This window comes from Corvus hawaiiensis, chromosome Z (assembly GCF_020740725.1).
Source record: "Corvus hawaiiensis isolate bCorHaw1 chromosome Z, bCorHaw1.pri.cur, whole genome shotgun sequence".
In the NCBI taxonomy this organism is placed as follows: domain Eukaryota; kingdom Metazoa; phylum Chordata; class Aves; order Passeriformes; family Corvidae; genus Corvus; species Corvus hawaiiensis.
The window spans coordinates 63785359-63797462 of record NC_063255.1 but is presented as its reverse complement, the minus strand read 5'-3'; the positions used below and the strand labels follow the sequence as shown (position 1 = coordinate 63797462).

General features: G+C 36.7%; 1 protein-coding gene across 50 annotated transcripts in view; it reads right to left on the bottom strand.

The window, feature by feature from the left end:
* The window catches only part of PTPRD (protein tyrosine phosphatase receptor type D), a 1183457-nt gene that overhangs the window by 648822 nt on the left and 522531 nt on the right, over positions 1-12104 (bottom strand). For 49 of the 50 annotated variants that reach the window (XM_048291456.1, XM_048291457.1, XM_048291455.1 and 46 more), the window contains one exon: positions 10020-10055. The exons of the other annotated variant lie outside the window; for it this stretch is intronic. The gene's annotated coding sequence lies outside the window, so the exon portion shown is untranslated. The remainder of the gene's footprint in view (positions 1-10019; positions 10056-12104) is intronic. 50 annotated transcript variants of the gene reach the window in all.

The following is a 12104-nucleotide window of genomic DNA, read 5'->3' as shown; positions in this document are numbered from 1 at the left end:
CTTTACCAAGTTTGACTTATGAGTGAATGTTCTGGCTTTCTAAAACAGAAATGAGTATTTACATGTGTCTTAACTAGTGATAATGTGTAATCTATTATATCAAGTTTGTGTCTTCAGTAGAGGAAATAACGTATAATTATTTTATAAAATAATAATTAATTACAGCTCATCAGCTTGGAAAATTCAATAAATTAAGTTTGCTATATGATATGTTGTAGAGTGACCAAATAACATACTTGACCTGTTACTTTTACTGAATCGATAAATTTACAAGTTATTTTGCTGCTTATTTGGCTGAATTTTAGGAAATCAAAATGCATACATTGCTGTAGATTGAAACCATTGTGCAAAGTATTATTAGGAGAATCAACCACAAAATGCATTTTGATACTGTTAATGAAGTAAGAACATATTCTTTTGGTATTAAGTCTACAAGCTTTTCTGCATTTAAGGGTAAAAGTAAAGGATGACAAAATGGATTACATAATGGATTCCTACATTTAAACTTTTTGTATTTCCTTGTCTACTTCAGACAAAACTGAGGTAGATGGTCACTGTGGCATAACGCTTCACAATTTTGTTTGATCCATTTCCACCAGCTGCAGATATATCTCACAGCTACTGGACAGGAACACTTAATAACACAGACAGAAAATTCAATTTCAAGAACATTGTTGCAGCAACAATGGTGAGCAGAACAGCAAATGAGAATAGGAAATGCAATTGTTAAACATTTTCTCTCCTTCAAGAGAAAATTTTCTATTCCCTTTACTAAATTATCAACAGGTCTGCCTCATTATCCATGGCTGTTATTTGTAACTTATGTCTCTGTAGCCTGGAAAATGTTAAAAAACGTTGTTATATTTAATCTAGTGTCATATAATGAACCCTAAGTATGAGCCAAAACACTAAGCTGCAGCTCCTGAAACTTATGACCCAGAAAAGATATCAGCTGCATACTAAGGACGATGGGTGCAGTGCAGAAGAGAACACAGATTCTTTAACTACAATGCTTCAAAGAAGTCAGAAGATTCTTCTAAGAATACAGGGAAGTCTTGATGTTATTGCTGTTGTTAATTAGAAGGGTACCATAAGCATGAGAAAAGATGGTAAACATTATGGAGACAAAAGAAAATTTGTGCCCAACACCTAATGATACAAATCCAAAAATACACTTAATTTTTTGACCATGACTGGGCCATGGGACTGTATTTTGATGACTTTTGTAGTGTCATTCCTTAGAGAACAAGACCCAGAGAGGGACTGTGTGCAGTAGTGAGGGAGAAAAGAGTAGTGTACTTTTTTTATAGATTAATCATAAAGACTTTAAGCAGGACGGGGAAAGGACGCAGATGTCTCTCTTTAATATTGAAGAGAAGAAACAGCTAATGCAAGTACCAGGATTTTGGTGAAAAAAAAGAAAATATTAATTTAAGTGAGAAAAAGGCAAAATATCTCGTCATAATGGAGATCTTGCACATTCCCCAAGGATAAAAGTTGGGATGTTCTGGAGAGACTGCAAAGGGCCTCTGTAGTATAAGGAAAAGCAGGAGGTGAAAGTGGTAAGCACAGAAATTATTACCCAATATTCAAGGAAGAGACACATGAGAGAGAAAACCCGAACAAAAAAGGAGAGACCCTGCATTGTTAAACTGAAACTGGATGAGATGGGAATCAGCATCTCACTGAATATTCACTGCTGTAGTAAGTACATGTACAAATTGGTAACATTTTAGGGCCTAGTAGAAGGGTGGAGAAGAAGAAAAGAAGTAGTAAGATTAGTCAAAAACTGAAGACTGAATCAGAGAATCATTGAGATGGGTCAAAAGTGAGACAATTCCAGAGATATTCAGCAGTGTAGCTCCAGTATCCTTTTGGACTCCCCTTACATTTCTCTCTTCAAGTAAAAGAACACTAGAAATCTAACCTGCTGACTTAAATGTTTGTGCATGCAACTTAATTACTAGTTTTCTAACTGAACAAAACAAAAAGTTTGATTGGGAAAGCTTGAAATGAGACCAGTAGAGAATAATTTCCATTTTTATTTATTTGTACTTCATAGGAAATGTAAAATAAGTCTCTTTTAACAAAAGACTTAGCTTCTCTAATATCAGTTTGTTACACTGTGAATTAAAGTTAAGGACAAATAAAAATGAAAAACATGCAGTAGCTGGTATTTGATTTCAAAGAAGCACAATTCAAAAATTAGGGAAATAGCAAAAATTTGAATGAGGCAAATTTTTTTCTCCCATATAATGCCTAAATTCTAAAAGAAATGCATTTTCATCTATTCGTATTAAGAATAATAGAAACTTTCTATCACAACCTCCCTCCTCTTTGTCCCATTTCTAGAAAATACTTAGTGGAAGCTTGTTTTCTGTTGAGTTAGTCCTGATTTGTTTTACAGCCTTTATGCATCATCCTATTTTATCTTTTCCCTTTTCCCTAACAGATTTAGGTTCTTCCTTATGATCTTATGAGATTTTATCTTTTTCCCTTTGATGAATTTCTCAAACATGCTCAAACAGAACTGAGCTTTGGTATTTAAGAGTTTTAACACTATGTTCATGGTAAAGACTGTTGCATACATTCTCATAAAACAGGAAGTTCAACATTCTCTTAAATAGTCCCATTAAAAGTTAGAATTCCGTTGAGCTATCATAATTTATTTTGAAAATTGTAGTATTAGTAACTGAAATGTGTGAATTTAATAAAATATTATTTATTTTCCATGATTTTATAAATGCAGAGGACAAAGGATTGGTCATCAATGGTGTGTTTTCTTTGGTGACTTCAGTCATTCTTTGACTTCAAGTTTTGGAAGCTAATGTCCTGTTAATTTCCCCCTGTTATGCCTTACAGTATTAGGTATTAAATACTAATATCAAATAAATTACTTTTGACTCAGAAAAAAATTACTCATTAAATAAATTTCTTTTACAGTAAGATGGAGTTTACAATCTTATAAAAATGTGATATTTGGAGGCTATAAAATTCTCTTATAGAACTACTTGACATTTGTAAAAAAAGGAAGAAATGTTGATGGAAAAAAATTAGAGGGAAGCTTAATGGTTGTGAAACATATTTTGGCCAGCAATCTTTATTACAAATTATCATTTTTACAGCTTAAACATTACTGAAGAAAAAAATCACCAAGGAAAACATGAGAGTAACTAATAACTTTGTCTTGTAAGGGGTAAATTCCCTCTAGTTTAAAGAGTTTTGCAAGTTAAGAAGATTTGCTCAATATCCAAAAAGTGAACAGTTAAAATTCACATATGTGAATTTCTCTGTCTTTCTCAAAACTTACAGCACAGCTACAGCTGTAGCTGTCCTGAAAGTAATATGAATCTTTTACATAGGACACCATGAAATATGTCTCATTCCTTTTTACTGCAAGACTATGTGTGTTTGCATGTATCAAGAATTTTTTTCTTTTATTAGTTTGCAGTATTAAACACATTTCAGTGAAGACCCTGAGGCAAATTTCTCCATCAGACATGGTCTGGAGCCAAAGACCACACTGCAGGGAGAAAGAAGCAAGACCTTGAAATTAGTGATGAGAGAGGGACTCAAGACCCATGAGTGGAAAGCACTGAAGCCCTGAGGAGAGGCAGTTTTGACTCTTCTGCACAAGCCAGGAGAGGAGCAAGAGCAGACACCCTGTAGTGATTCAAAAGCAGCCTCTGGTGAGTGTGAGTGAACAGGACCACAGTGAGAAGAGCAGGCAAACAGTGTGTGGTGTGGCAGTTCATGTGTCAGTTTGCACAGCGAGGGAGAGCACTCACCCACCAGCAGTAGAGGTAATCTCAGCTGGTGGTCACCACGTCCTTGGAAGAAACACAGCAATGTTTTCCACTTGATGGCCAACCATGTCCTCAGCATTCACCAGAGAAGATGTGGTGACACAAATGAAGTGCCCATGAAAACATGCAATTGTCCAGGTTACAGGCCACAGGGAGTGCCAGAGCCTGGTGCTGGAATGGAGCAGTAATAGAGATAACAGCTGTGTGACCAGGTGGTTAATCTGGTCTGCCTGGTGACAAAGCTGAGAGAGTAGGTAGAAAGGTTAAGAAGTATCACGGACTCTAAAGATGAGATAGAGTGCTGGAACCGTGGTCTGCCTCCACTGAGACAGGAGCAGACACCAGAAAAAACTTCAGATCTGTGTGTTCTGCATCCTCCCCCTGCCAGGCTGAAAGGAGTAGATCAAAAGTGTTGCAGGCAGTGACACTGGGAGAAAAGACAGGCCTTGTCTACTTTTATATGGCTTCGTGGCTTTAAAGCCATGTGGGGGAGGAGATAATATAGCTCTTGGCAAGTTGTGAAATGACAGACCAAAATTAGAGGGACAGAGTGCTTGTGAGGGCACCGCGTTGGTGACTCTGAGTTGTGCTAGTCACGCTGGACCACGCTTCAAGTCTTATGAAGATGAGGAAGGGGTCCTGAGGTAACAGAAACCAAGAGGGAAATATGAGGGAAATATCTCAAAGGAATTAAGGCATGTTCCTTTAAGAAGATAACATGTCTCAGCCCAGCTGAGATGCCATTACACCAATACACGCAGCACAGAAAACAAACAGGAGGAGCTTGGAGCCACCGGAAAGTTATGACCTTGTTGATATTACTGAATCTTTGTGGGACAAATCTCATGCCTGCAGTGTGGCTGTCAAAGGCTACAGGCATTCAGAAGGGACAGGGATGAAAGGATGGGTGGAGGAGATGCCCTCTACACCAAGAGCCTACTGACAAAGCCCTTTTGCTCCAGCTCACAGGCTGTCGTCCTGTGAGGGGATTTCAACCACCCTGACATCTGCCGGGAAAGTAGCATGGCAGAAGCAGGCAATCTAGGAGACCCCTGGAATGCATGGAGGATAAATTCTTAAGCCAGATGATAAACATACCAACCAGAGGGGACACAATACTGGATCTAGTGGTGATCACACCAGTGTGTGAGTTAATCAGGGATGTCAAGATTGGAGGCAGCCTGGACTGCAGTGATCATGCATCAGTGGACTTTGCCATCCTGAGGGATACGTGTCAGGTGAAGAGTAAAATGAATGTCCTGAACTTCAGAAAAGCAAAATTCCAGCTCTTCAAGAACTTAGTCAATAGAACCACCCTGGAAAACCACCCTCACTGACAAAGAAGCAGCGAGAATGCAAGAATTAGCTATGCGCAGGAACAAAAATTTGGGCAAGAAAGGAAGGAGACCAACATGGCTGTGAGTAAGGAACTTCTGGTCAAACTAGCAGGCAAGAAGCAAATGCACAGGCAGTGGAATCATGAACAGGCATCCTGGGAAGAGTACAGGGACTCAGCCTCGTTGTGTCAGGATGGGATTAAGAAGGCCAAGGCAAATCTGGAGCTGAAATTGGCAAGGGACCCAAGGAATAACAAGAAAGATTTCTACAGGTATGTCAGCCAGAAAAAGGTCAAAAAAGGCTACCCAGTGAGTAAAACTGGATGAGAAAGCTGAGGTAATCAAAAACTATTTTGCCTCAGTCTTCCGTGGCAACTTCCAGAAGCTAATGTCACTTCCCACACCTCTCAAGTGGGTTGACCACAAGACAAGGACTGGGGGAACTAAGGTCCTCCCATTGTAAGTAAAGATCAGGTTCATGACTACCTGAGGAACCTGAAAGTATGTCAGTCTATGGGACGAGATGAAATCCATCCCGGAGTCCTGAGGGAATTAGCTCATGTGGTTGACAAGATAGGCTCCATGATATTTTAAAAGCATGACAGTCAGGTGTAGCCCTCGCTGACAGCAGAAGGGGAAATATTGTACCCATCTTTTAAAAAGGTAGAAAGCAAGACCCTGGAACTACTAACCTGTCAGCCTCACCCCTCTCTCTGGGAAGATCATGGAACAGATCCTCATAGAAGATGTACAAAGGCATACAGAGGACAGGGAGGTGATTCAGGACAGTCAGGCAGTGTCATCAATGGTGAGTTTAATCAACATATTTTTAAAAATAAAAAGGTATGTATCATAAAATATTGGCTATTTTAAATATTTAGTCTTCCTACTAACTTCTAAATAAACATTCTGAAAGAGTGCATTTAAATTGCGTGGTCCATTAAAAATACATTAGTTATAAAGAATTGAAGTCTAGGAATGAATGTTCTGTATTAGATACATCTTTCATATTATTTTGTCTGTATCAATTAATCTAAGTCTTTCCAAAGAAACTGAATATACTGACATCTACACCATTCAATCAATGGCTTTGTGACAGAGCTATAAATACCTGAGTACCAAGAGTGGGAAGGGAGAGACTATTTGTGGAAAATGAGGATTATGGCACATCTGTAATCACCTACAACATCAGCATTCATACAGTAAAATGGATGACAATAAAAAACATACACCTGAGAGGAATACATTATCTAAAGCTAGCATAAGCAGCATAAATGTTTCATTACCATGGAAATGGTGCACAGTACATGACAGCAGAAAAAGTCAGTTGAGATGGGCAATTTTAATTTATATTGATAATATGATCACAAGTGTGCTTTCAATCATTTCACCACTTCAGGTTTCTCATCAACTGTCACTAATAATTTCACATGACAAGCACAATGCTCTTGTGACATTACAAATGCAACCTGGAGTTACTTACAGTGCCTGCTGACTGGCAAGCCACTGTCTCTACTGCCAGGGCAAAACTCTAGAAACCCTATTTAGTACACCAGAGGTCTCTCAGCCTCTCCATGATGCACTGTGGCATTTGTGTTTTATGCAAAGTGTGGCTGATGCAATCAACGTAACTAAAAGTTTTGACAGTGCTCTTCAAAAGAAACCGTGCCTGCTGGGTGAAGATGGAAAAGAAGCAGGACAGGATTCAGAATTACCATGAGAGAGAGATATATATGATCAAAAACCTAAGATCATTTAGGGATTCATTCAACTGAAAAGCAGGATAATCTTAATCCATAAGGCTTTCTGGCTCACAGACTCTTCGTGCTTTAAATTTCAGAAAATCTTAACTAAATTTCCTGTATTGCATGCCCCACTTTAGCTCTAATAATACTGCTGTGTCTGAGGTCTAGTTGGTGCCAAGAACATATGAATCAGGAAGTAGCATTCATGATTGCAAATAAATACTGTATTGTGAGAACACAAACAAAAGACAGTGAAATTGCAAACCCAATGCATTCTTAGTTTAACATACCATTTATATAACAAATCTTACATATTCCTGCATAGTGCTTTTCATCAGAAAATTCATATCTCCTTCCTTTGCCCTGCATACTTCAGATGACTTTTAGAATGAATTCTACAAATCACTATTAGTATGAAGAAGGTTTATAGTTGTCTCATTTCATGTTTTTTGTCCCTGAAATCATGCTACTATTAAGATACATTAGTAGCTTTTGAAAAGAAATTGTATGGGCAAAGTTAAAACACAAATTTTGTCTGAGTCCAATGATAAGGTCTATCAAACAAGCTATTTCACCATAATATACGTATTAAAATTAAAACATCATATAGTGTTAAATTTCTAATTTTAATGTATATTTCCTGTATACAATTTTTGACCATTACAACTAACTTAATCAGAACTCCATATACACACTAATATTATGATTAATAATAATATGATAATATTCATATATAAAATATTGTTTGCATTAATATGACTACTTTTTTTTACACTAAGGATGGTAGAGAATTGCTTTAAAGCAATTTTTAATAAGAAATGGGGGTCTTCTATGAGAGTAACAATTAGATTATTACACAGTAATGCCATACTGGAGCCACTAATAACCATGAATGAAAATATAACTTCTCATGGTACAAAGTGCTTTTACATGTTATTTATAAAATATATGCTCACCTCTGGTTTCCTTAATTCCATTTATTGGATTTTCTTTTCATTTGTTTTGCAACTGCTTTTTGTTGTGTCATTTTCATACTAAATTAGTATGAATCTGATAATTAAATGTAACTGTCATTATAGGAATTTAAGAAACCTAGAAGGAAAATGCCCAACTTTCCTAGTAGTTATAACTGTTCCTCAGTAACAGATGCAATGACATTAGAGAAAATGTTACTGTCATTTTCCCTTTCTTAAAATATTTTACTTTAGGATGACTGTTGCAAAAATGGACTAAGTAGCATTTAAACAGTTCCATTTCAGAACATTCAAATATTTTCTTTGTGCTGAAGATTATTCCCCATGAGAGAAGGATGAACAGAAGGAATCTATGCTCTTCTGCTTCCTATTTGCTTAGCACAGGTGTCAACCAAAGTATCAACACAGACAACAGAAGGGATAAAATCTTGGCTTCCCTGATATAAATGGCATTTCTCCCATTGACCTTAATGGGTCGGGGTTTTTTAGAGCTGTTTCTGGACTCACAGTTGCCAGAATGTGAGACTCCACTGAAAAGTCAACTTTCTCCACTGTGTGAGATGAAGGCAGATTGGATGTACATGGTAGTCAGAGCAGAACATTGAACACTGATGGTTCATGGCAAAGTTAACATGCTGTAGAGTGCAGAGCACTTCCTAACAATAACAATATATAATTTGCTTCTTTCATTTGACATTGTCTCATAAATAAAAGATAGGGGGATGATGAATTATAGTTTACAAACACTAGAGCTAAATAATCATCGTTGATTGCTAATAAACTACAATGAAACCTGATTCATACAAATCAGAAGTTGTACTGCAGCAATAAATATCTAGGAGGGCACTGTACATTAATAACAATTTTTATGCTGTTTATTTGAATATCAATTTATATTTGCATAGCTCTTGGCTAGAAACTAGTGGGAAAATATTTCTTCAACAGGTTGAAACAAATCACTGTCAGCAACTCACTTTTCTGCTATATTTTGAGTTTGAAACATTTACACTTTGTCATCATAAACCACCTTTCTTGACACAGAAGACTAAGAGTTAAAATTAAATATATTGTTGTTAAAATTTCAAACCTTATTGAGATATTAATTTAAAATTGGTTTTACACCAACACTGAGAAACTCTACCTTTTCCTTCATATTCATTACTTTCACAAAATTATTTGCCTGTTTTAGCAACGTAATTATAGTGATAGTAGTATTAGAAATTCTATGGTATGGTATAGGTTCTGTCAGCTGTTAAGGTTAGACTCTCTGTAGTGAATCCTATTGTCAAAGCTGCTAAAGGATGCTTTACACACACATAATTGCTACAGTTGATCCAAATTCTACAGTAATTACAGTATTAGAATAAATGGGAACATGGCAGCACATCACCTAAGAATCCTCTGGCAGTACAAAGATAAGTACAATTGCTGTGCACAGCTTTGTCTAAGCCTTTTAAGGCAATCTCCAAGATTCCACTATGTAAGTAGCAAAAGATCAGCTTTCAGACTCCTATTTTTAATTCCCACCACAATAGCTGCGCATTCTGTGGCTGACTGGAGTTATTTGTGTTTGCCAGTATTTTTGAATAATGGACAGAGGTAAGGAAATAGAACAAAATACACAAAAAATTTCTCTCTTCAGTACTTGAAAAAAAGAATTCCAGTTGATGAAATTCAAAGCTACTCTTGCTATCTTAACATTTGTTTTTAAATTTCAAAACCCTGATTGTTTTTTCTTTCTCAACCCCAGCATTGCTCTTTTTTGAAGGACCTGTCAGTTCAGTGCAATTTATGATGGGTCATGAAAAACCCTAGAGGCACACATTCCTGTCTCCTTAAAAAATTTGGAATTTAGGTTCCAAAGAATGAGGAACTTATTTCGATGAATAAGTTTAAATCGCAGACTATCAAGAATACATGTGATTCAATTAAAATACTAGTAACTTTCCTTTTATGTAGGTTAGCCTAAAAATTTAATATGAGCTGTCACAATCAAGCCTATTAGTAACATAAACTTTTCCAGAATCTTGCATGTTACACTGCACATAAAACAAACAACTCTTTGCTCAGCACCCAAAGCCCATCCCCCTTGCCCTTGTCCCCCTTTAAAGGACTAGTTCATTTAACATTTATATTGTTAAAAAAAAAAAAAAATACCTTGTATTCCCCAGTCTAATTGCAGACCAACAGAACCTGCAAAGTAAGAAAAAAAGTCTGCACAATTAGTTAATGATTACATATATGTACACACACAGGTAGACAAACTGACTATTTTTACAAGTAGTGAATGTGCTATCTGATAGTGCAATGATAGGTACAAAAGCAACTGAGCAGTCAAATATTTCCTTCTAGATGCACTGAAAATGATTCAGAAAGCATAACAGGTAACATGTTGACATTAAACATAAACTCTTAGGTTCAGATAATTACCGTTTTTAGGCTGATAGTTAGCGGCCTCCTATTCCAGGAGCTGCTGAATGTTTTAGCAGTCAAAGTGCTTTGATATTCATTTTGTACGATGTTTGAAAATATTACTGTCTAATGCAAATGTCTTGAGTTGCCCCAATCTTACATGGAAAAAAGATTTCACTGTCTCCAACAAGGATACAAACAAAGCATCATGCCTAGGAAGCCTATAGTTTTTTTCTGGCCTAGGAAAATCCTAATCACAGATGAAAACTACTCTACACAGCATGCTCGGGTAGTAGAGAAGGACAAAAGGTGATGATCTTAAAAGACAGACTATTTCTCCTGTTGCAAAGAGCTTATGCTCTACTTGCATCTTTCATAAAGTAGGCTCATTTTTATGATTCCTAACTATTATTATTTTTCAAGTCAAACTATGTGAAATCAACCTATGTTAATGAAACCAAACTTTCCAAATTTCAAGCAAATATGATGATCATACAAATTCTAAACATAACATTTGTAACTATTTATTCCCATCAGTCCCTTTGAAGAGGTCTATGGTATTTAATTTCCATTTTCTTGTTTTAGGAATAATAGATTTGTATTTTTAAAAAAATCCAAAACCAAAACCAAACAAAATCCCAATAAAAATTATTTTTATGAAAATAGTAGCAGCAGGAATAAAGTGTCAAACTAGTGATCACATATTTCCTTATATGGGAGACTGAGTATCATCACTTAAAACAACATGATCCTCAGTCCCTGATTTATTTTTCATTATGCAGCAATACAGAAAATGGCTAAAGACTTTACAAGATATAAAGTGACATTTAAGATTCAACAAGGAACTAAAACTGCTCTAAAACAGAGTATATGAAATCTACAAAAAAAAAAAATTATAAGGGCTAGGGACTGTCTTACTACAGGAAATTCAACACATACGATCCAAGATTTGCATTTCTGATGCCTTAGGCTTTAACTTTTATATTTTTCAAATCCTGTACTGCCTAATGTGTAACTCTGACGTTTTGTGGGGCCTGTTAGCTTCTGTTCTCTCATGGTGGTTAGATATAAAAAAAGCTTCTCTAGGTTTGCTCATCAAGAACACCTCAATTGTCCCAGGTTCCAAAATGTATAAACTAAAAGCCTTTGAAGAGGAGGGGCAAACTTGGGGTAATGACATCTTTAACTAAAGTTATAATTGGAGAATTAACCCTGATACGCAAATGACCCAAACTTATAAAAGCGTGAAGAACCCGTGACCCAGCATCCATCTTGGGTAGACCCCCTCATAGGCTTTACTCTCCCAGTGTGTACCTTTGAAGGCACTTCAAATAAATACCAACTTTTATTCTCTTTATCTTTTCTAGCCTCTGTTTTCAGGTAGCTACTTCAAGGCATCAGTTTAGGCACCCCAGATTGGACAAGGAGGCTTCTGGAAATCTTCTGGACTGAAAAAGATCCAGCTCAGCTCCCCCACTGCTGTCAGCATTTTGGGGGGGATAGTTGCAACAGTCCACAAGGCATCAGAGCCCAAGAGCCCAAAAATTCTCCAGATTCAGCACAGACGCATGTAAGTGAATAAGGGTGGTATTTTGTTATTAGCACCTGGGTTGGCTGTTAAGAGATCTCTTATAATTTTGTTTGGTGTGTCTAGGGACTCATATGGTCCAAGGGGGTTCTAGTTTGTTGATTCCTCCTTCATTTGCTGTTAGCTCGTGAGAACTTAGTACTGCAGTGAGACTATTTTGGTCCACAGCCAGTGGTGGTGTAGTGGTTTAGGCTGCTGTTTGGTAAGTCCAAGCTCATGGGTTTGAGCCTTTCTCCTTGTTC